Here is a 25,508-nt window from a genome sequence, read left to right as displayed (position 1 = left end):
TAGTTCACAGTAATAACCCTGGGTTACTGCAATGAGTGATTCATGGCTTGTTTTTTCATTTTATCTGTTCAAAACCATACACCACTCAAACAGTTGTAGTCTGTGTGTAGTTTAGTAAATGTAAATGACGAAATATCCTTTTCTGTCATCACAATCTGGCAGTACATAGAACTCTTAGCATGCAAATATTGAGTACGTTGATATGTCAAGGCAGATTTAATCTTTTAGATTTGTACTTCAAATCTACAATCTCACTATGTAGTGAGGCTTTTTTTCCTTTTTTTTTTTTTTACTAAGAAGGTGTCTCTGAATTTTCTCTGCTTCATTCAGATTATTTGCAGAAGTAATTTCTGAGAACAACAAAAACAACTAGCCAAACAAATTCCCATGTTAATGAGAGCTGCTCATGTGAGGGAAGGAATGGTGGTTGAGTTTTATTTGTTTTCTGTGTTCCCATGGGATGAATGACACATGATTAATGTGTTATTGGTATATCTCAGACCTCAGATGAAAAATAAGTCTAAAAGTGACAGTAGAGTAATCCCTGAAATATATTGTGGCACTCTACAGTGCAGAACATAACAAGCTGGGTGCTTGAATAGCACCCAGAACCACAAAGCAGTAACTAAAAAATAAACACTCAAAGTTTCATGTATTTTATTCTACTTTCTTAGATCTTTATATGGCTTCAGTTAGTGCTTCAGTCTGATCATCTCAAACTATAACGTTTGTTAACCCAAATATTGGCACCAAAACTGTATCATCCTGGTGCAGATAATGAACTGGATTGCACTGGAGGAACCTCCCAACTTCTGAGGCAAGAACATGCTGGAGGGAGGCACAGCTGAACTGCTGCAGGCACTGCTGACTCACCCGGGGCTGGAGGGGTAAATCCCCCCAGTCAGCTGAGCTGCAAACCACAGTTTTTAGATACAGCATCAACAATATCTTAAATCTGCAAGAAGCAGTGGTTCCCACAGGTGCTTTGGAAGCCCAGCAGGAGCAGTGTCACTGTCTTTCAGGAACAAGCTAGAGCTGAGTGATGATATCTGGCCGCTGTTCTCCCAGTTCCAAAAGATTCATGAAGCTGCAAGACTTGTTGTGTCTCGTGGGCCAAGATGGTATCTTGGCAGAGCTCCCATATCCTCCTGAATTCCTGTGGGTGATGAGGAACCAGCTTTTTTCCTATGAGGGTAAGACTAATATCTTGCCTCTGTGCTGGGTCTTTCATCTTCATAATTTTGGTAAGAGCAAAACCTTGAATTACCAGTCTAAAATGTAGGAGTAAAGCTAAGGCAGAACAAGAGAAGGGGTATGGCTTTTGAAGGGGAAGCTTGGAATAGATTGGAGCTTGGGATGCTTAAGATACGTGAATGCCTGGTGACTTACTGAACTCCCATGTTTTATAAAATACAACATGTTATTGGGTGACTAAAATTTTATTTTCTTATTTTATAATCCTTCATGAAATCGTGTCTGTGAGGAGGTTTGTGAGCAATCAAAACCTTGTAAAAATAAAGATAACAGATAGTTCTGTCTGTGGCAATGTGGTTGCAGTGTACTACACTACATTCCCAGTTTAGCACTTCATGGAACAAATATTGTGCCTCACCTTTAGATGTTACAGTACAACTTTTTTTTAAATGATCGTTTATTCTGCTAGTATATAGCTATTCTATAGTCAGGAGGTTCTGCATTACAGCCACACCTTTTAGCTGGAGGAAGTTTGATTCATCTCCCCAAATCTAATATTTTCCATAGATTACCTAAGATATCTCCCTCAGGAATTTAAGTCTATGCTCTGCCCAGCTCCTAAAAGTCAGGCAACTACAAAAGAGATTTGAGGCAGCTGATACCATCAGCACAGTAAATCATTCTCGTAAAGAAAATAATAAATTATAAGACAACTTTACAAATTCTGTTCTAGATCTTATTCTCCAAATCAGAAGCTTTAAAACATGTTTAAAATTAGGAGACCGCAGTTTATTTTCTTGCAGTGCCTGTGCAAATGCTGTGGGTTACTTGAGGGTTTTTTAAAACTAAGTTCTTTTTGGTCATGATCCTGGCACAGTCTGTGATTGGTCACTATGCTTTGGGAGTGCCTGTGCCAACAAGAAAAAGGGCTGATGCAATTACTGAAAAAGTATCTTTTCCTGTCAGTTAGGAATTTTGTCAGTGAGAAAAAGGAAAAAAATGGCACACGTTTCTATTTTTCCTTTAAACTGCTCCACCTATTAGTTAGGCCACACCCCCTCAGTGAGCATGGTATGGACAGGAAAGACCGGCCTCAGTGATCTGAATAACTGCCAAAACCAGTATGTCTGTCATACTTTGGCTGCAGCAGACCAATAACATTCATGGACACAGGAAGTGTAGAACACCTAGAGAGAGCCCAACTCATATTTAGGAGGAATTAATGAGTAAAAGGGCCTTATCTCTAGGGATTTACCAGTTATTACTGTGGTTTGAATTGCATAAGGGTAGGAGGAGAACGGTGCCCCTTTCTACCCATCAGCCTCCACCCATGGCAGCATGGTGCTAAAGGAATGTCAGGCATGAGGGATAATTAAAACCATTGTAATAACTGTGCAGAATGTGTCACCCTTGCCTGCAGCTTCACCATCATCTCAATTCACACGCTACCCCTTTCTTTTTGCTCCACCCAAGTTTTGGTTTCCTTCACCCACTCATGACTTCTGTGCTATCTTTCCATGCTGGCTGAAACAGCCTCCCACTTTGTGCTGCCTTTCCTCTGGAATAATGACTGGTGTGTTCATCATTGCACTGTTGGATACATAATGACTGAATTCATGAAGTTACCAAACAACAATTAAATCAGCATCAGCTATAATCAGTATTTGCACCTATCAATAACTGACCATGTGCAGGTAGGATAAAAGGCAGGGTACATGTTCATTATTGAAGATGAGCAAACCCAAAAGAAATGGGCATGTTTTTAGTGAGCAAACACGGGTTCAGCTGGTCTGTCTCCTATGCTGAGTTGATGTTCATGCTGATCTTGTTATAGAGGACAGGATGGATGTCACTGGTTTAGGATATAACACACAACTTGAAGCCACTGAAGTTGATTCCTGTAGAATCAGCATGTGCACAGTAACACTCCACTCTCTGCCTTTGCCCAGTGCCTTGTTAACAAATGACCACGTTAAAAACCCAAGAGTGCCCCAGAAGACACAAGGCTGGGTTTCTCAGAACTCAGCTGCCAAAGGGTCCTCTTGTGAGCCACAGGCTTTAAGAGAGCAATTCCACTTTGTGGTGGGCCATATCACTGATCAGATATCAGTGAAGATTTGTACTTGGAATACCCAGTTTCTGAGATGATATGCATCAGCTTGAGTAAATCAAGACTGGTCAGCTCTTGGCAAAGCTTTACTCAGTAATGAACCATACAGAATATTCATACATTCTAAAGCTGACAGGACAGATTCCCTTCTTTCTGATAGCAGTATCACTGGGAAGTATTCCCATCAGCTTCAGCAAGGCACATCCATGCCCTCTGATTGCTCAGAGTGGCCCTGGAAAGTGTTCTCATCAACTATTTTTCTCTTAGGTGCTTTTCCTGGGGAGATGTTACAGTCAGGAAGTGTTTCCCATCATAAAGCTCTGAAGCTGAAGAGGTAAAATGAAACAAGCTCAGTGAGTTTACAGTGGAGATCATATCTTGGAAGGGAATCTCGAGGTAGGTATTTCACCTGGTGTTTCAAGCCATGAGTGTTTGATTAACAGCTATCCCCAATGGGTTTGAAAAGCTGCTGGAACTGTGCTTCGTTTCATGTTTATTTTTTACAAACACCATGGTGTATAGATTCTCACAAGGTAACTGTATGAGACAAAAGAATGCTTTCCATTTTGATGTGTAATTTGAGTCTTTTTTTTTCCTCAGGGGTAATCAAAACTCACTGAAAAACCCAATATTTGGTTATTATTGCTTTTAAATTTGGGCTGCAGTGACTATTTTAAACCCACAAGTATTATTTTTTTTTTGTTTTGCTGATTCGGGTGGGGTTTTTTGGCTCTTACAAAATAAATTCTCCTCCTATCCAAATTAAAATCTCATCACATTTCTCTAGAGTTTGCCTAAAAGCTCCATTCCTTACCTTTTTTCTCTAAACACGATGGAGTGCAAATATTTTCATCCTCGGGGTGTCCAATGTGAAGTCTGTTTTTTGCTTTTTATTTCTCTAGTTCATCACAACTAAGCCCTATGGAAAGCCCAGAATTTCTCTTTGCCTCTTTCTAAAGCCTTTTTCCTATCTTTTCTGAAGCACTGGAAGCTGGCCACAGCTTGAGGGTGGATTTGGCAAATGGTATTAAACCCTTACACATGCCTGGTTGATGAGTCTTGCTCCCACACCCAGAGTTAGGCTGATTGCCTGATTTGGGGTCAGGAAAGAAGGAATTTTCTCTTTGGTCAAACTGGCAGGTATCATTGGGTATTTTAGATTCTTTTTTCTTCCTATGTGTTCAACACACACTAGCTGGAGTAATCTAACAAACACATTTAAGCTTAGCAGAGGCATAAATCACTGGTAATATACTTAATCTTTTCTGTCCCCTTTCTAATAAGCAATTATTGTGTCCCTCAGGCTTTTACTTCAGGCCTAAACTCTCTGTGGTGGTGGGAAGTGTCTGTGAGATGTAGGGAGCAGCAATTTTCTGGAGGAGCATCTATCGCATGGTTGTCTCTGCCCCTGGACTTGGTGATTCTGCCACTCTTTTCAAGTAATGTGCTCCTGTGAGAAAGAACTGTTGAAAACAAATAGTGAGGTTTTTACTGCTATGAAACTATACAATTGATGTGTTTCTTTCTGGATTAAAAAAGAGATATTTTGCAGATATAATCTGTTGGTTTTAAACTCAGATGATCTAGAATTGAGGAGAGCAGGGTGCAGATTCTGAGTCTGTACTAAGGTTTGTTCTACAGTAGAAATCTTCATAATTTCATCCTTTCTGATATCTGTAAACATGACAATGTCTGTTTCTGTAGATGACTGGTTCCCAAGTGAGAATGACTAGTTCCATTTAACTGCCTGTTTTATGCCACAATAGAACCAACAGGTGACTCAGCTATACAAGGACCAGAAACCTCTGGGCATTCTGTCCTTTTATTTAAAGAGTGGATTGCAGTGAAAGTACAGAACAGCATTAGGAAGGCTGTGATACCACAAAAAGGCAAGTTCAAGTATGAAGATTAGCTAATTATATATGCAGGCAGGTAATTTAGTTGGTAATTGCCCCAATTACAAATTCAGATGTGAGTTGCTGTAGATGCAGGAAGAATGTATTTCTTGTCTTTGAAAATACTGAACCCTGTGTCCAACCCTACAGACACCCAAAGTGCTGCTGAGACCTTGGCACAGGCTCTGCCTTCCGTGAGAGATTTTTCTGCTTCTGTAATTTTATAGATCGTTTCCCACACATAATTGTGTGCTTCAAAGTGCATTTTCTGGATCTCCAAGAATGAACATTGACCTCATTCTAGGGAATATAACTTATGTTTTTCTATTCCCTCTCTGTACGACATAGATTCCTTTTGGGCTTTGATGGATTAAGAGAGCAATGTCTCTTCTTTTCATCATTCTTAATAATGAATAATAAAAATTCTCAACATCTCTTCTGTGTTCTGAGAAGCTGAGCTCTTCATCCAAGTATTTGTTATACAAGATTTTTCTAGCAGTTAATATTTTGTTGGTTTTACCCACATTATTATTTCACCTGCCAGGTGATTTCTCAACTAATGGGACATTATGCAGTCCACATAAATAACACTGAGTTTCAGCTATATTAAGAATAAAAAAGACAAATAGGTAACCAAAGGATATTTGACTGATACAAACTTCATTGATTTTGTAGAAGATTTCCCAGTTTTCACCAACTGGACATTTCACTCCAAAATATTTAAATGATTTTTTCATGTGGTTTTCTTTGAAAGTAGACACTTAAAAATTGCATAGAATCTTCTGCCTCTTTTTTTTTTTACCCTGGCTCACTGATTTCCACAGTAAATGCACCAGTTGAACAGTTAAATAATACTTTTTTAACTGCCAGTCCTCCTCATGCAGCTTGGACTGGGAAAGGTAAGAAGGATTCTCTCCATTTCATGCATCATCAGTGTAATTAAAGCCTCATATGCAAGATTATACTTTTAGTAATAGCCCTTTATTACATTGATCTCATCAACACTTGAAAGGTTCTTTTGCAATTAATGATTTTGCATAAGCATAAACAAATGTTCTGTGATGGATAGAAAGATCATGGCAACTGGCATTGCTAAGGCAAAACAGAAATCATCACCTGATTTAATTTTCTTTTTCTTTAAAAAAAAAAAAATCCTGCAATCAGCCAAACCAGAGTATTGTTAGGGTTTTTTTGGTTGGGTTTTTTTATTAACCAGAATGCTAAGTTTTGAGTCTGTTTTTCTTTTGAGCTCTTATAAAGGAAACTCCCCCCCTATCCAAATTGAAATCTCCACACTGATTTCTGATGATAGATTGCCTAGAAACTTCTTTTTTATTATTTTTTTTCATTCTTACTAACCTTTGGTAAAGAACCTGAACTCTCTTTTTGCCTTTTTTCTCCATAGATCATCACATCCAAGCTGTATGGAAAGGCTTAATCTTCTGCTTGCAAAGCACATCTAAAATCCTTCTTTTCTCCCCTGTATATGCATGAGTGAAATGCAGATTCCTTCATTGTATCTTAGTAGGTAAAACCTCTTTCTTCCAACACCAGTGAATTCCATCTTATCTCCATCTTCTCATCACTGCACAGATTATCTTCCCTATGCCTTGACTGGACTGGGCTGTGGCATGACCTGCCTATGGCTTGGCTATTCAAGATGCCCCTTCTCCACCACTTCAAATACTCCCAAAGCTGTTTGTGGATTTTGTTACCAAACATCTTTCACGCACTAGCTGGGTGTCATATCCACAACTACTCCTTTTGATGTCACCTTTATCACTTAATTATTATTTTTCAGTTAAGCCCCTTTGCTTTGTTTGTATTACCTCTGAGTGCAGGTGGAGCAGCTCTGAAACATCTCCTAAGTAATTGCACTGTAATCCCTGTAATACCCTTTAAAATGTCTCCTCTGCTGTGATGTCAATACAAAAGTAGCATTAGTTAAAGGTGTAATATGATTGCTTCTAGTGCTGACCAGTATCAGTGGCCAGGTTGGGTGTGTTTTTCCTGCTCATCATCTTCCATAAACTCTCTGGTGAAAGAACCCCCGGGTTTTTTTGCATGTGCTGGATCACTGCAATGTGGATTCTGCTCCATCACCAAGGCTCAAGGGCATAACTGCAATGAAAATAATATATCATTATAATTATTTAGTGTAATTGTGTGACAAGTGGCATTGTGTTTTTTAAGCTGGGCAATCAAATCTTCTGGTTCAGGATATCAGCTGATTGCCACTTTGGTTGTGAAAGAATTATTGTATCACTGGTAACCTGCCTTACAAAACCAGTCAGGTGCATCCTTTTCTTTTTGCCTCCATCTAAAGCATTCATTGTGTTTCTGAGTCATAATCACACCCCATCACACTAAATGCTTTTTCAGAAGTGACAGCCTGTAATAGCTCTTCCCCCTTTATTACCCCAACCTGGGCCCCATTTTTGTCTACGACAGTTTTAAAAATGCTTTGAAAGTCCTACCCTTTTCCACCTGACTTTAATCCTGTTCATCTATATGGTAACAAACCCTTAGATATGATTCAAATATGAACTATGAAAATTTGTAAAAATGCTCACAGCTGCATGAGTCTTAAAGTTTTGTTCTCTCTTGATTAAATATTTGAGGGTTTTACTTAACATTCATTAATGCCAAAAAAGCCTTTGATCTTTCTTCCACTAGGGCGTGGAATCTGCCTTTTGTTAGCCAGCACCAAGGCTAAACAGGTACTGAATTACTTTTGATTACACAGCTAAACCTCTTTAACAGAAGAAAGATACTTTGTTTACTTACCTATATCTGTAATAACAGTCAGGTGCATTTTGTTTATCAAGGTATAAACTTTTTACAAAGAATGGTCAATACAGCCTCTAAGGTGGCAGGCCAGGCACTCTGAATAAAGAGCTCCAAAGGCAAGGGAAAGCCACTTATTTACTAAAACAATTCAAGAAAACAATTACCAGTAGGTTTTTCCTGCCTTTGTGGAACCACAGATGTGAGCTGGAAGGTTCTGAGTCAAGCTCTGCTGAAACAAGCTCTTTCTCAAGTGCTATAGATAAGAAAAGTGTCTTTTTACTGCCTGGGTTAATAAGAGAAGGGTAAAAATAGAGAAAAGAACAGAAAAATATAGAAATAGGACAGGAAAGGAGAGTGAGGAGAGCAAGAAACCAAACCCAGGGCCTGATCTGATTACCTGTACAGTTTTGCTCTGTAGCGTGAATTTGGCAGAGCAGAAGGGGCTGCAGCACAAGGCAGGTTTAAGGTTTCACACCCAGAGAAGTGCTGTAGTGCTGCGTGTTGCAATGCAGATGCCCCTTTGCTCAGACCTTCCTTTCTGTGCTCTGGCCCAATTCCTGCATTTCAAATTGGGATGCCAGTACTGTTCCTCTTCTTTGGAGAGAGATGAGGGAATCACACCCATAAAAGGATGTGAGGATGCTCATGTGATGGAGACCATATAAATACATAGAAGAAACAGAAAAGTTATTGTATGGTAGCAATATTCTCACATTCTCGTTGTGAGCCTTAGAGAGTAGACAGAACTGTAGATGAGGTTTCAGACTCATTTTTTTAATTTAGGAGCTTAGATATTCACAATGCTAATCTGTTCCCTCCTTGTATTTCTGCTCACCCTCTCAGCTCATTTCCACTTAACTTAAAAGAAGGGTGAAGATGTGAAGAACTTAAATTCTGACATGTTTCAGGAGTTCAGTAGGCAGGGAGGGAAGGCAGGGCAGACTCTGCTTTCACACACTCACTGGAGGCAGCACAGGCACAGCTCATGGCCTGGCAGCACCTGCATACCTGTTGGGAACTAGTGCCAAGTCAAGCCTGCCAAAGCTTTTCCTATTCCTTGCCCATCCAGGAGGGCAAGCCAAAGTAGCTGATGAAAGTGGGAAAATGTTTTTGTGAGGAATGATAAAGGTAAGGACAGAAAATAAGGTGTATTATTGAAAAGGATTTAAGGCATGGCTTGGTTTGGTAGTGGGAGGATCACTGGAGGGGCTGCAGGGCTGAAGTTGGTGTTACCCCAAGGTGTTGATCCTGATGATGAGGGAGGCAATATGAAGACAGGCCTGGTTTTGTTCATTCTGGGGGAAAAAGGGGAAAACACAAGACAGAAAACTGGCATTTTTGAGGTTTTGGTTTTGCCTTTTTTCCCCTGAGAATGTGAATATCAGAAGCAAAATATCAAGAAAGATAATAATAATAAAGAAGTGAGAGGTAAATATTGTAAATCTCTACAGTAATTTGATAATTTATCTGTACTTTTAATTTCCAAGCTCTTATTAACTCTGAATTCAGCATTGTTACCAAAGAGCAGCAATGTAAACACACCTGCTCCTATGTTAGGCTCACCATAATCTAAATTAAAAAATTGCAAGGAATCCCACAAAAATGGAGACATGGCCTTTCATCCCCTTCACTGAAAGTTACGCATGAACTTCAAAATCTAATCAAAACAATTCAAATACTAACCTGATCAGAACATGTGATTTCATTTCAATTTTTGACTTTAGTTAAAATGAAGTTATTAATGCAAAAGCATTTCATTAGTTCAGCCTTTGAGTCAAAATCAGAAAAAGTCAGCAAATCCTGGAGTTGTCACAGTATAACCTGTGAACTCTGGAGCTTTGCTTTAGAGATAGCTCTCTTCTCATGCAGTTCTGCTGGAGACAGGGTAGTTCCAGCTGTTTACAGGCAAAATATGTTTCTGTTTGTGGAAGAAATTGTATTATGATCCTGCCCTGTCTGCAGTGAGGTAGAACAGTCTCTGCTCAGCTGTGCATCTGGAGCAACAAGTGCAAGCAAGCAAACCACAAGTACAGTGAGACACCACTGCAGGCAAATGTGTTTGAGCCCTACCTCCTCCTGCTTCCCGGGAGGAGAAGCTGCACATCTGGGTTATGCCTGCGAGGAGGGGGATCAAGTTTCTGGAGTGTTTGGAGAGAAAGGGAAATCAGATGGAGTCAGACAGTAAATGGCAGAGGCTCAGACTGGCTGTATGGATGGTTTAACAGGCTTCTGATCCCTATTGGCAAACATCACTTTAAATTGTTTTGATTAATCTCTTTCCTAAATCATTCTAATAATACTCAGCAAGGTACATATTATGGTAGGTGTGATACACCTGCCAAAAAGTCCTTGCTGTCATGCACAAACTTGTATTTCCTGGGTAAAAGAATAAGCAAATGGAACTATTGTAAGAGCAGAGGTTCAAAAGGTTTTCTCCTTGTAACACTGCAAAGTACTTGGAAAATAATTAATTACTTACTCACTCTGGTACAGACAGTCTGAGTCCCCAGGGGGATTAATCTGAGGTTTTCTGATCATACTCTGAAATGGGGACAGAACTATTCTCTCCTTGAAAATATTCTGAAAGTACTGAGTGCCTGTCCTGTCCACCCCATCTCAGACATGAATCAGATGCTTTTCAGATTATTTGAGCTCTAAGGATTAAATGTTCCTTTGTCCAAAACAATTTAGCACAGAAAAGTGATGCCACTGGAGACAAATGTCCCTTTCCAACCCTCCCTGCATTGCTCATCACCATTTTCACATTGGGCCCTTGCAACACTCAACAGTTACAGTGCCAGGAATGATTAATATTTGTGTTTATTTATTCTTGTATAGTTTGTGCTACATAGAGCTCGCTGTGTCACCGACAGAATAAATGAAATCAGCCTGTAAGGGATGATTAGCCCATACAATTAAAGCCACTCAAGAAGCTGAGATCATCCATTCTGACACAGCCACTCAGGCTCACACACACACACGCTTAAACAGAGAAAAGGATCTTTAGCTTGCCAGGGAACAAAGCTCAGTGTCACAGCCAGCAGGCCCCATTCAAAATCCAAGAAGAGGATGCTATCTAAATTCCTGAGACTTTCAGGATAGTTTGTTGGATGCTATGGATGCAAAAAGCCCTTTGATGATACAGTGCCTCGACCGAGGGGAACCACAGCTCTTGAGTTACTTGCAAGTTCTTCAAACAAGGCTTTCATTTTTTGCCTCCACATACTCTTAGCCTGTGGTTCCATGTCCTGTTAGAACAGACTGCAGAAATTCTCATTCCTTCTTATTCTTGGCCCCTTTATTATTATCTTCTGAATCACTGCTTTATTTTGGTTGTGTCCTGAAGCAGAACTGTGACCTTTTCTGGTTTAAAAATAGAAACAGAGGAAAAAGTAGAAGCAAAGTTTGTTTTTCATTGGTTTTGCTTTCAAAATTGATCCAAGGTCTGGTATAAAGCACAACCATCCAAACACTGAATCAGCAAAATGGAACAGATGGTAATCTGTGACAAACATGCAGAAATGAGTGGCTGTTGGAAGGGAAACCAGGAATTTCTTTTGATGGATTTGTGGCCAGTACAACAGAAATACAGGCTCATGCCTGGCCTTATGCTGCTCTGTTTGGGAATTTTCCTCTTTAGGCTGCTTTGGAACACTAAAATTTTTAGGTAACAATTTTAAGAGTTGTTTCAATGGATCATTACCATTGTTACTTTCTGCTATGGTGAGTAGTTGTGAACAATACATCAATAATTCAGAAGCAAGAGTATTAAGAGTATAAAAAGGTTGAGGATAGGGGTTATAGAAGGGCAAGTAAGGAAATAAGTGACCTCTGGGGAAAAAATAAAAAGGAGAGTTGAGTCATTATGGATCAGAAATAAAATGAGTAAACAAATAGCTTCCATTCACATTCCAAATCCATTCACCTTCTCCTCTCTCTATACATTACAGAGATATGGATATAGGTACATTTAGCTCTCCTGATACCATTCCCATTGTGCCAGTACCTCTGAGTTTCAGTCCTGTCTCAAGACATCTGTGTGCTAACACAGACCACAAAGACTGTCCCTGCCCTCAATAATTTTTTCTCACTAGTACAATGTGATATTAGCAGGGCTTTGCAGCTACAAGAATCAGCTGCAAAAGGATGTTAAATCTAGGCCACTGCAAAAGAATCTAGTGAAATAAGGGGAGGGATGGAAGAGGAAGGAAAGAAAAGTGAAACAGTAAAGATTATCACTAGGAAAATATGCACCACTTTTGAGCTTTTTTTCCCCCCTTGTACTCCATTCAGAAAAGGGCACAGGTGAAGATGAAAGGGGAAAATCACATGACAAAATATGTCATCATGACAACATGAAAAAATGCAGCCAAATAGTTTGTGAGACAATCACTGTGGCAATACTGGGAGGTGTCAGTGCTCCAGACATGAATGTTCATTGGGATTAGGGTATGACTGAAGGCAGAATTTGTCCTACCTGACAAAGGAAATAAAGAAAGTGGACCAAACCCTGCTGTCCTGCACACTGATGGAAGGACAAGCCAAAATTTGGCACCAGCAGTCTCTGATGTTCGAATATTACTAGAAGTGTGGCAAATGAACAAATGTTAATGCTAAACAGTTTGACTGAGAGGTGTCATATATCTCATTGTGCAATGGTAGATAATGACTTAATCCAAACATTTTTTGAAAGCAATTATGGATCTCTTACTTGGACTTGAGCAATGAAAGATTTCATGGAAAAGCCCAAGTGTAAAATTTTAGAGTGGTGCAAGAATTTTCCTTGCACAGCTCAGCCAGGTAGAGCAATGTATTAGCTAATGTAATTTTTTTCTAGGCTAGAACACATTCAAGGAGATAATATAATATACCATGGTAATGATATAATTTGTCTAAGGGATTAGAAAGATAATTAGGACATGGTTGAAGCATTCACTGCCAGGTGGCATGCATGCCCAGGACCCAGTCCTGCACAGTCAGGTCAGTGTGACACAGGTCTCCAGGTGGTGGATCACTGCTTGGCACAGCCACACCATAGCACTGGTGCCACCACAGGACCTGGAGTGGAGTTTTCCCTGTCACTGATCAGAGTTGCTGAATTCCCACATTGCAGGAGAGGCAGGAGAGGCTATCATCCAGATCAGTCTTTGTATATGGCTGAAAAATAAAAATATTCATTACTTTTCTAGCACAGATCCAGCTCCTGTCTGCTGGGAAAACTCAGTGCAGCTTAATTAAGTGAGTGGGGTGATATCAGTAGAGGAATGAAGTTTTGATAACTTAGTTGAGGAGAATACTTTTATTCACCACATTTTTCACCAAAGCATCCATAAAATCTGGAGTTTCCAGGTGACCTAAAGAAGAGTTAGTTGGTTCAAGAGCACATCCTTATTTTCCCTCCAGCTGTACTGAGACCTCCAATGGTATCAGACACTCCCTCTTCCCACGGGCCAGGTCTCTGTGCTCACTGAGGGCACTGCAGAGCTCTTGTTGCCATTGCATCGAGGGAGAGCAGATGCTGGTGTAAGTTATTAACTGTCACTTCAATTCAGCCTGACAAGAATGAGTTAATGGAGGAGCTCCGTTACAATGGCAGACAGGAAAAGAAAAGCCACACTGAATCTACTTTTCTTGTCTCCCTTGTTTCCAAAGACAGTGCTACTGGCATAACACAGAATGCCCTGTTCATTCATTTGCTGATAATGCTGCTCCCTTTGGGGGTGAAACGCAGCTACTTCATGGATATAGAGTAACTTATTCAGCCACAAAGAGAAACCTCTTCCTTCCTTTACACTGTTCTCAGACTACCAAAGCAGCTACTGATGATGACCTACATATTGCTGGCTACTTTTCTCACTAGTAGCGATTGAAAACGGAGATAACAATCTTGTTTTTTCAAGTGCTTAAGATCTTATTTCTTTTATTCTTGTTTCTGTTATATTTGCCAACTAAAACTAAGGGTTATATTGTACTGTGTGAGTCTACACCCAGAATTTTAGAAAATGCTTGACCTGGGATGTGATCTCTGTATTTACAGTTATAAATAGAGATTAACAGGTTTAATAAGCCAGCCAGAGAGCATCAGACAAAGCTGGTCTCCAGTTTCATCAATGGAAATGTAGAAATCTTGCCTTCAGACCAAGGAGTTCACTGCAAAATGCAATAACTAAGGGTAGGCTTTTGCCTACTAGTTAAGCTTGGATGAAATTGTAGGGTTTTGTTGTCACTTTGCTGTGCTGATTTTAAATCACACAGACCCATGTCAGATGACCTGCAGGTTCCTCTCTGACACCTTCCCAAAGTTCAGTCACAGATTGTACTGTGAAGTATATGAGGACTGGCTGTGTCTTAGACCACTGTCCTGCAAAAGTGCCTGCATACATTCTATATTTAGGATTTAAACACTTCCAGAGACTTTAGAGAAATTTTGTGCATGTTTGAAGTTGAGTATATGTGCAAGAATTTGGAAGTGTGTGTGTATTTTCATATGCTTGATTTTCATGGGTTTTTGCGCTTTAAAGTGAGAGTTTAGACAGGATTGCTACAGATTTAACTATAAATTAGACTGTTAGACTAGATTTAACTATAACTGCAGTATGGCAAAGGGCATAGCAACATAATCCAGGAACAAGTATGTCTTGTTTTGGAAGTTTTCTTCATGCCTTTTACTCCAAATATTTGATCAAAAGACCATTTATTTAATGGCTGCTACTTCAACAAAACTGCTGGTACAGTGCTGGGAATACACATTTAGGCACTAGGCAGGATCAGGCACAACATGATTCCTCATCTTCATGCTCTGTGTCCTGTATGTTTTAAGAACAGTTGCCCATCCCAAATCTTCCTCTGTTGCTACAACATTGGAGCACCTTGACACCAGCTTTTCTTCCCTGATATTTAACAGATCAAGTAAAATCCTTGGAAGATCACCATCCTCTTTGACGTTTTCTTGATAATGTTTTGCACTTTTAGCTGACATCCATAAAGATGGTGTTGTTATGTCTTTGAGTCTTTCTGGTAGTCTTTCTAAAGAAGTTACACCCATGAACATCTGCTGAGCCATTAAGTCAGCATCATGCATAGTGTTACAAGTACCACCTACACCAGTTGCTGCAGGTGGTTCTTAAATTTCAAAGACTGTCTGACAGGACTTCTTAACAACTGCCCTTCAGTTTCCAGCTAAAACTCATTTTCATCTCGCAGTTCATTTCGAGGCTCAGCCCACTGGAGGTTTGTACTGGGGCAATGTGCATTCAAAAGCCTGAAAAAGTGTGAATTCTTTTGAAAACACCAACACCCCTCATCCCCTTTAGAAGTAAGTACATATAGATTCAAAGCCACCTGCTTTTCAAACTCTCTTTAGTCTCATTTTTATCTTCCAAGTTGCCCTTGATTTTGCCTCTTTGTTGATGATTCCTCCCCTCTCCCTTTAGTCCTGTCCCTGATTTATATGTCAGTGCTGAGTGCATCTGATCAAAACATGGCAAAGTTGCTGGTTCAGCACTCGCAGCAGGGGATGGGAGAAATGGGCTATGTCTAATCCGACTTTGTAATCGCTGTCACAACGCTGTGGCGCTGCCAGTTGGCAAAGCAGGAGCAGCAGCGGAATTTGGAGGAGATAATGACAGGTGCTCACAGCACATCTAGGACAGCACGTGCTGGAAAACAAGTTGTTTTTTTAATCAGCCTGCTTAGACTTTAAAATAAAAAGCACATTGGTTTGAAATAACAACCGACATCAGGGAGCTTGTAAGGTGCTGCAGGAAAACTGAGCAGGCTCCAGAGCAATGTCTGGGTATGTGATTGTACTAAATTATAGCTATATTCAGTTCTGCTTAGAATGAAGTAGCTCTAAGAAGCTCAGCTAGGTAGGGTGGTGGATTTTTTTTTAACTTCAGCCCAAGAAAATTTTGTGGGAGGAGTCACTTTGGAAAGGTGGGAAAGCCTTTACCCTCAGGTTGCCTCAGTAAGAAGCTCCCGCTGTGCTACTTGAAAGCCCAATAGACATGTCTGAATTTATAATACACTCTTGAAGTATTCATTCATAATCCTGTAGGGATTTTCAAAGCCACAAAGAGGATGTATTTCTTTTAAGTGGCTACAGGGAAAATATTAGTTCCTGCTGTAATAAACAAATAGTTTTGGTGCAAGAGGAAAAATTAGAAGAGTCAGAACAAAGAAAGGGGAACAGTTCTGCAACCTTTGGAAGTTTCTGTTTTTCTAAAATGTGCAATACCTCATGAACTACTTCTATTTTCTCCTCTTTCTTTACTCCCTGAAACTTCACTGTTGTAACCTGGTGCTTCACTTGTGTGAATCAAAGTCACTGCATTCATACCAGGTAAACTCTTTATCCAGATGACTGTACAATTAAAAGAAAGGGAATACTAAGATATATTTTTTACAAATGAAACAGAAGGACTATTTTTGCCTTGTATCATTTGTCCCCCAATCTCCAGGCATATCACAAAGGAGGGTATATGGCATTGGACCTCTGCTTCCTGTAACCACTTCTATCTGCCCCCACAGCTTGTATGGACTTGTGCAGACAAACAATTATGGTCAGCAAGCACGGGCCTCCAAGAATATGGGCCAGAATGGTGATGAGTAGAGGCTGGGAACAGCAGTTTCCTCATGCAGTGGGATTCTCAGGTTAAAACTGAGTTTGTGTTGTTAAAAAATAAATTAAAAACCAGCCATTTCTAATCAGTCTTTCAATTCCTAACCCTTGTCTGCAAAATACTCCTGTAGACTTTTACCTCTTTTGCAGCACGTTGAGACAAGCCCCTAATGTACATGATGGATGTTGGAATTTAAGCAGTGTCTGTCCTTTGTGCTTCATGTGCACATGAAATTAATTTGATAAATAAGGACAGTCTCTTACTAGGAGGTGAATCGAGTGCACACACCTTTACCCCCAACTCACACCATCATTCTGAAAGAAGGGCTCTGTCCCATTCTTTCTGTTGTTGTGAGTGGTGTGATTTGCTCTTAGAAATAGAGAAGGAGACAAATTTCAATTTGTTCTCTAATTTGTCTATTCTAGACCATTTCATATACTCCTTAATGTATACTTTAGAGGAGGAACAATGGCTGCTTAAATTTAGCAACCCAGAATAGGAAATGAGAAGCAACAGTTCATCTAAGGGAAGCTATAAGGAAGCTGAAAGCAGGCAGGGTGTGACTTCATCTGTTTTGATGAAGAGAATCCAAAAAGATCTACTCAGAATAGAATGTGTTCCTACTGAAAGTACCACCAAATCCTCTGTATGTGATCAGGACCAAGCTGAACCTGTTATGTCACCACATTTCCTGTAGCACAAGTTGTTTTTGCTAGAAGTCTGTTAATCCAGTATGGAGTCAATCCAGCTTTGTTAAGCTTGTGAAATCAGAGCCTGAGGTGGAATAGATGCAGATCATACTATGTGCCCACATCAGAGATCCTTCCCAAGATACCTATCTAAGAGAAGATACTGGAGAGAGAATTAACCCACTGGAATAACTAGTGGTTTTAACTGCTCTGAATTACAAAAGGTTTCCCTGAAGATGGGAGCTCAGTTTCCCTGGATGACCATGCTTTAATTATACATCAGAACAGGGACAACATTCTTATTGTTGTGTTGTAATTTTACATTCTGTCAGGCTTAATGAATTAACATGCACTGCTGCCCAGAGTGAGGGCTTACCAACAAATATATTGTAGCCACCAAAATAAATGCGACATTATAAAAGCTTGGGGTGGCACAGGGGAAATTGGTGGACTAAGCTGAGCACTAAAACTCCTTATCAACAGAGGACAAGGTTTGTTACATTTCCAGGAAATAAAAAAGCACCAGAAACCAGGTGAATGGCTGAACTGCAGACTGCACGGCAAGCACTTCAAATTCACCATGGCAAATTCCCTTTGCCATCTGAACCTCCCATCACCCAATCTCCTCTTACCTTATTTAGAAGCTGAGTAACAGCAGGGTCTTATCTTGGGAAGTCACTCTCAGCTCAGCTGGGGAACAGTGTACTGGAAGCAGCATTTTCCTCTATAAACACATTAATTGGAGTCCATTTCCCTCCTCTACATGTGCATAACTTGCACTATTAATGGGAGCTCTGCAGGCTTGTCAGCCTGCTGGAAATATCCTTTCTTTGGGTCAGTGCAAGCTCAGCTGTCTTTCATTACATACACATTCATCAACATTTTTTTCCTCCTTGGAAATAATTTTCTTACTTCTATATTACTACAGGTATTAAGATGAAACCTGGTTTGCCAGATCTGGATTCAAAATGCTTTTTTTTACAAAAGACAGAACAAGGCACTTGGCTGTTGAGAGACTCACATTTGCGGCACTGAACTTCATGAATTAAAATGGTCAATGAGGAAAATAAGATTTCAGTTAGAAGATGTTAGAGGTCAGTAGGTGCTGTTTGTACTGCAGAAATCAGTCCATTTGTAATGACTTTCTAAACCAATGTGCTTCTGCTTCATTTGGGATTTTACAGTATATCTGGACCACTAGCAGGTTGAAAGAGTTCACAAAAACACGGATGTAGGAAATCTACAGCAAAATATACTGGCAATTATTCTGCTGCAGATTTTGCTTTCAAATCCCACTGCAAGAGAAGCTGGTTATTATGTAGAGTCCAAGCCAAGGCTGCATACGCCAACCTAGCTTTATTTTAGGAGATACACAGATATTTTACAGCTGTGAATTTTACCCTAAGAACAGAACTTGGCCTGTTTTTCTAGTCTTTGTAAACTGGCTCTTTTCCTGATATGCAAGCCTTTAAACTGTTTCTTAACTGCTGAACTGCTGAAAGTTACCAGTAATCTGTCCTTGTTTGTGAGCAACTCCAATTTTTATTCATATTTCAGGTAATAATTTTCTATCTTAGTGAACTTAAGTCCACATTGAAATCCCTTAATATGAATTCTGCTATTAAGTCTTCATTAGGGAGTCTTTTTTTTTCTCTCTCCTTTAAACTACTTTGGATTAAAATAATTACTTTTGTTTAATGTGTGATCAGAGACTCACCTGACCTGTTTCTGCAAGAGATTTGACAACGCCCAGGTCAGTATTTTCCCCAGTGAGAAAGCTCTTTGTACAGCTCACCCTGGGAAGCTGCTGCAAAGCTTGTGCTTCAACTAATAACCAGATTAGTTGTCCCATTTGTCACTTACAACTTCCGTGGTGCTTGAATGGTGCAGGAAATTACTGCCAGTGGAAAATGAGCAAAGCAGAAAGGATGGACACTTCAAAAGACAAAGATTCTCTCTGTCACAGCTGCCATGAGCTAATCAGACCTCATTGATAAAGTGGGGAAATATCACTTGGAGATGTTAGAGCCAGATTACAAAGTTAAGTGACAGCAAACTGCAATCCTGACTTCAGTTTGAAAGGAAAAAACAAAGTCTTTAGATGCATAGATGTGGCAGCCACAGATGTAGATAAAAGCTGCAGATATTCTTCCAGGAATACAACTTACGCTATGGATTCAAGGGTTTGCATCACAGGCAGGGCTGGTATTGCAGCCCCTTATTAAAGGTGATCAACATTAGCCCTAATATGATCCTGTGCTGAGAAATCTGATAATGTTTACTTTGAAACACTCCAGAGACTTTGTACTTTGGAGTGAGGACTTGGAATTTGCCAGGAGGACGTTCTTTGTATTCTTTGTATTGTGCACAGGCTTTTTGCTTTTCCTTTGAAAACTCACATCAAATTATTGAAGACAAAAGCACTGGGGCTATTGCAGTTCACACACGTGCAGCAGAAACTTGCTAGAGTTTATCATCCCAAACCTCCAAAGATTTATGAGCAGTGTGAATACCTGAATCTCTCATGGAGTTTGGATTTTATTGAACTGTCCTTTCACCCACTCCATCCCTGAGATAGGCTGGACAAAGAGAATACTGAAAACTGGAGGAGAAAACAAGTACAGAGTGTCAGGAGAAAGCAGAAATGACAAGAAGAGTGGGTGACATGAAGACTCTGGATCCTGGACATAAAGATCTTGATAAGACTGAAATTATCAGGATTAGGAGACTGGCACCTGGAGTGAACCAAGAATTCAAGAAGAATTAATGAAGAATTTAAAGTGTGTTTAATCCCAAGCTTGCAGAAAGAGGGAAGATGGCTTCTTGGTTAAGGAAGCTGTCCTGGGAACCTGAATTCAGCTGCAGAATGTAATGCAAAGGCAAACATTTAGACCATATTTTTCAGAAAAGGTAATTAATTTATGTTGTGCCTGGTCCACATCTAACAGAGACACTGAAGTCTGATTTGCACAAGTGCAGAGCAATTTACACATTATAATAAAAACTACTCTGAAAAAAATCAGGCCTCCCATGTCTCAAAGCTTAAATTAATTAATACTTCTAGACTTAGTATCTCTGTGCAATTCTCCATCTATTTAAAGGGATAATATTCTCTTCTCTCAATGATGTACTCCAAAAGTAACCCATCCTATGTACTGAATGACAAAGATCATAGGAAAAATAAGATATGCAAGGAAAAATAGGCTTCGCATTGCAACAACTGTTATTAATGGTGCAGTGAGGGCTCAATAAAACCCCCTTTTGGTTCCCAGTGATGATCGTGTTGCAATAGGAGAGCACACACCTGCAGACACACCCCAGGTGCAGTGCTGGTGGCAGCACCGCCGGTTCCTGCTGGGCTAATCTTACATCTCCTGGGTACTATTGCTCAAGGCTGGGATCACCATTGCCATAGCAATGGTTCACAATACTGTGTCATCACTTCAGAGAGACTGCATAACTGGATCCAAATGTGCTGATAATGAGACTTCATTATTAGTTGAGAAACCACAGAAATTAACGACTTAAAGACTCGACAAGTCCTCTTAGGTTTCCTTCTTCATTCCTCAGCCAGAGAGATTCTCCTCAGTTCACCCATCCTCTGAAAATGCTGCAATACCTTCTTGTCTGGCACAGTTTCTTCATGCCTTTAGAACAATGATGGCCACAAAACCAATCTCTCTGTCCTCCTCCAACCCCAAAATATGTGAAAATCAGAAAGTAGAACTTTGAACCAGAAGAATGAGAAATGTGTAAGGACAGACATTGCAAATGTGAGAGCCGTGGCTTGAGGATGATGACTGCAATTCAAGAGTCACAGAGTTATGAGCAACCTGCCATATCCATCCTCACAGGAGGTGATTCCCCACTATGTGATCATAGTGGGGAAAAAAAGCTTTAGAGACACAGCAGAGGGAGAAGTTAGCCAACCACTGAACCAGACATTTTAAAAAGGGTTGTTTGGAATATATTTGTCCAGTTCTTTTGGTTTTCTGTTTTGCATTACCAGCTCTTACTACTTTCAGTTGCCTTTTCTAAAAAAACAGCCAGCACATTCTGGCTATGTGCCTTTTGAAAGAGTTTTGCTTCAGGATTATGAGATCCCATCTTCCCCTCCTTGGAAGAGCAGCCTGTAACATGTGCATGACCAAGTTAGCAAATATGATTGTATGTGAGTGCTCATGGCACTGCCCCTGCTAAAGGAGACACTACCTCTAGTGATAAATCCAACCAAAGGGTGCACGCCAGGGATTGCTGACACTTCATGCACAGATTGCTTTGTATTCCACCCTTGTGGCTGGAATTCCCCATTAATGCAGGGCATGAACCAGGGGTGGCTGTGGAGGGCCAGATGGTCCTGAATCTGACTGTGATTTAAATGAGACATCCATGGTGTATGAGTCTTTCTGCTATTTCTTTATACCAGGGTAAATCACAGGCTCCTACACATAACGTGGAAATTGCATTTTGGACTAACTGCTCCTGTCCTTTTCTGATTTCCAGGTGTTCACAGTCAGATTAATGTTAGAGGTAGGTTGCAGGTTAGGTCTTGTACGTGTGTGATTTTGTATCGCAGTATGGGAGTTTGAAACTATTATGAAGTAGTTTTGCAGATTAAGGTATCCATATCACATCTATGACTCCTGTAAGTTCAGTGATAAGTGTAAGGTACTTTTATGCTGAGATAACTGTGCTATGCTAAGAAGGCTGACACACCAGTAAGCAGAAAGAAACCCCAAACTCACAGATAAAGTAGATGGAAACCATCATTTACCACAGGCTTATGCTTACCCATGCAGAAAGAGATGTTCCACAAAATGTTAATGTTTCACTTGATAAAAGAACAAGAGCGTTAAGTGCTGCCTGGTTCTGAGTTTTGGCTTCTGTTATCCTTTCTCTTTTGCCCCTAATGAACATTTAATTGGCTAAAGATATGTTTATCCTTGCAGTGAGCTGGCAAGCCCAGATAACTGCCTAGATTCTTAATGATAAAAATAGGCACAGTTCCAGTGAGTTTAAGGGAGAAATGCTGATTTACCCAGCTGAAATGTTGGCCTGTTACATTTCATGTTTTTGGGTTTTGTTCTTTTTTTCCATATGAAACTGTATCTATCAACTGCATGCAGATCTTCCTAACCATAAGCTCTAGGATGGCAGACTGCTTCTAGCTCATGCATCTTCTTCCATCCTGCAGCATCAGAGAAGACAAAAGGGAAAGAGGATTTCTTCCAGTCAGACATTTTCTAATAATCTTGTGTCGATGGGAAATCCCTATAGCTGCAAGTTTGATCTCTCTGTTGAAGTACATAAAATTCCAGGGAATAGATGAGAGAGAAGCAAATGCTATTTAAAAATAAATACTATAATTCCTGGGGACTGAGCATCAGTAGAACTGGTTGTATATTGGAAGCAGCTTTTTCTGATAGCACTCAAACACCCAGGTAATCACATACTTCCTGCCAAATACAGTCTTTTGTGAAAGACTTTTCAGGGATACCAATTTATATCCAAAAATCTTTGCATGAGTTGGCTAATATTGGAAATTACTGACTTGGTTGCAAATACATGTGAGAAAAATTTGATTCTCTTTTGATTTTTGGCCTCCGGACTTTTCAGTTGAAGAAAAAAATGTTCATATCAAATAAACAAAAAACAGAGTCTGTCACTCTTCTTTTTCCTTGCACTGGTGTGGGTAATAACAACATCATGCCTGCCTGAGAAGATGAGCTGCAGGTTTTTGCAGTAGTGGCAGGGAGATGGTAACAGACTGTGCCATGGAACAAAACCAAGATGCTTTAACTTTCATGATCATGTTGGAGAAAATAAATCCAAGGAGCACATTCTCGGTGGGGGGAACCAAAGCTTTTTGGAGGGCAATAAGCATTATTAATGCTATTTCTATGTTTGCAGGAGGATTTTAGCTATTACACCAGGAAGGAGCCTGAAATACTCAGAGGTGTTTGGGTAAAGGTACAGAAAGGCTGCCCCATGCTGAGCAGGGACCTTTTGTACTCCGTGGCTGTCAGATCTGACGGCGAGGAAGGCACTGAACAGCTCTGTCCTAGCGGAGGTAATGATTCTTGTTGACTGTTTTCCTGTTGCTGCAAAGATTGGAAGAGTCACACTGTGCCCGACATCTAAGGAGATTCCAGGAGCAATTCTCCTGAGTCAGCAGGCCCTGTGCTGCTGCCTGCAGATAGAACGGGACTGGGCTGCCTCCAGCACGTGATGGAGGAGCTGCATCTGCCTAGCAAAGGGACCAGCTTTCATTAGACAGCTTAAATACCATATAAATTTGGGTAATACAGTGTAGTTGTTTTCAGCCCTGAGCCGCTTTAGAATCCCACTTTTTCCTAACTGCAGCCTGTCACTTCCTTGACTAATCCTCTCCTTAGCTGCCTTAAGTTAACACCTCTTTATTTCAGAAATTGGCTTTTTTAGATTTATACCCCACTAATTGGCTTTTTCACCCTCTGAACCTTTTCTGCTTCCTCCTGTCTGCACCCCCAGCCCCTTTCACTGCCTAATCCCCTCTTTCCACACTTCGATTCCACCATTCTCTTTTCCCGTCTTTTTATTTCCTCCCAAAATGAGCTCGTACTCTTTTGCTACAACCCCTGGGGCTCTGGTGTTAAAAATCTCTGACTTCTGTTGTGGTGTTAAAAATTTCTGACTTTCCCTGACTTTCATTATCTGACACTTGTAAAATAGGCTCTGATCCTACAAACATGTATGGACGTGCCAAGCTTAGATTTGAGTGCAGGGAGACTGGTGCCTGTGTTGCCAGTTTTTATGGTTTTATCACGAGTTGCACGAGTTTTTTCTAAAAAATCCAAATTTAAGGAGTTCATGATAGAAAGGTTCTGCTTAATGTAGAGAAAAATACCAAAAGAAGAAATAACTTCTAGTCCTCCTAGTTGTACAAGACGATAGAAAGTGTAAATCATATAAATCTGAGAGTTGGAGGGAAAATAAAAATAATTGTCTCTCTATATATTTCAAATCTTTTCACTGTAATCTCATAATCTTATTGAAGCTGATCCAAATTTTGAACCTGCAGTTGGCAACACTGAGCATGCAGTTTAGACATATTTGCAATTATTTGCACTCACTTATTAAGTTATCACTGGCTTTTTCTAAACAGAAACCAAATAAGTCAGAAAGATGGATTGCCTATACAGTAAGAGAACAATGCTACACCCAATGCAGACAAAAGAGTCAAAGAAAGGAAAACAGAGAACCAAAGCTTGCTGTTCCAAAGGGATATTTTAGGAACATCTGGTCTCTACTGGAAGAAGTATTTCTCCAAAAATGAGGAAAAAATCAAACAAAAAAATGAAATCTTTACATGTATTCAAAAGCAAAACTTTAACGAACAGGCTTTGATCTGCAAATGTAATTAGCATTAGAATTAGAGATGGAATGGAGATTTGTCTAAAAGCATTAATTCAAATCCCACGCCTGATATTTTCTTATCACTGCTGTAATTCTAACAGTGCCTGTGGCAGATTCAGAAATCAGAAGAAAGGGACAAGGGCAGTAGGTCTCCCACTAGCAAAAAAAAAAGGGGGGTGGTGGGAGTGAGGAAAAAGAGTGCGAGATGGAATTAATCCATAATATCCCCAACCCAACTCTATTTTCAATGTATGAATTATTTATCTTCCAATCTCAAAACGCCAATATATCTGTGTGCACCATTACTTTGATCTCATGCCGCTACCCAGCACTGCAATCCCTAAAATAAGATGGCTGTGGAAACCTATAGGCTTCAGGTATATTTAATTCTAATAGGAGACTCAAACACCAACTACAGGTTGCCTTTGAAAAATGTGCAATAACCTATTTTCTTGAAGTTATTCTTCCTTTTATCCTTTTGGGACTGTGTGTGTGTGTGCAGGAGGCTGCTGTGTGCTCACAGTCACACCTGGATGAGCCACAGTGACCCCCCTCAGGTGCAGCTCCAGCAACAGTGATCAGATTGGGCTGGTTGTTTGGGAGAGCACGAACTGAGGTAGGAAGGTTCAAATGGCCTCCTTTGTGATGTGTGGTCCTTTGTATGAAGGTAGCTAATCAGTGTTTGAAGGGATGTTTGAGTTTGGGATTAACCTCTTTCCCGAGTCCCGTGAGCATCAGAGCATACACTGGTTCAGACAAAGCTTTTTGTTTAGCCAACAGTAATACCTTCTGTGCCCTTTCAATGGGGAAGAGA

At 40.2% G+C, this 25,508-nt stretch overlaps 1 long non-coding RNA gene across 1 annotated transcript in view; it reads left to right on the top strand.

The window, feature by feature from the left end:
• The first annotated feature begins 1,030 nt into the window (after positions 1-1,030).
• Positions 1,031-25,508, top strand: part of LOC139680019 (uncharacterized) — a 41,354-nt gene continuing 16,876 nt past the window's right edge. Inside the window, exons 1-2 of the long non-coding RNA XR_011699289.1 lie at positions 1,031-1,193; positions 3,572-3,638. This is a non-coding gene — a long non-coding RNA (uncharacterized lncRNA). The remainder of the gene's footprint in view (positions 1,194-3,571; positions 3,639-25,508) is intronic.

The sequence above is a fragment of the Pithys albifrons genome, chromosome 17 (assembly GCF_047495875.1).
Source record: "Pithys albifrons albifrons isolate INPA30051 chromosome 17, PitAlb_v1, whole genome shotgun sequence".
In the NCBI taxonomy this organism is placed as follows: domain Eukaryota; kingdom Metazoa; phylum Chordata; class Aves; order Passeriformes; family Thamnophilidae; genus Pithys; species Pithys albifrons.
Note: the sequence above shows the minus strand (reverse complement) of the source record. Positions and strands in the feature narration are given on the sequence as shown.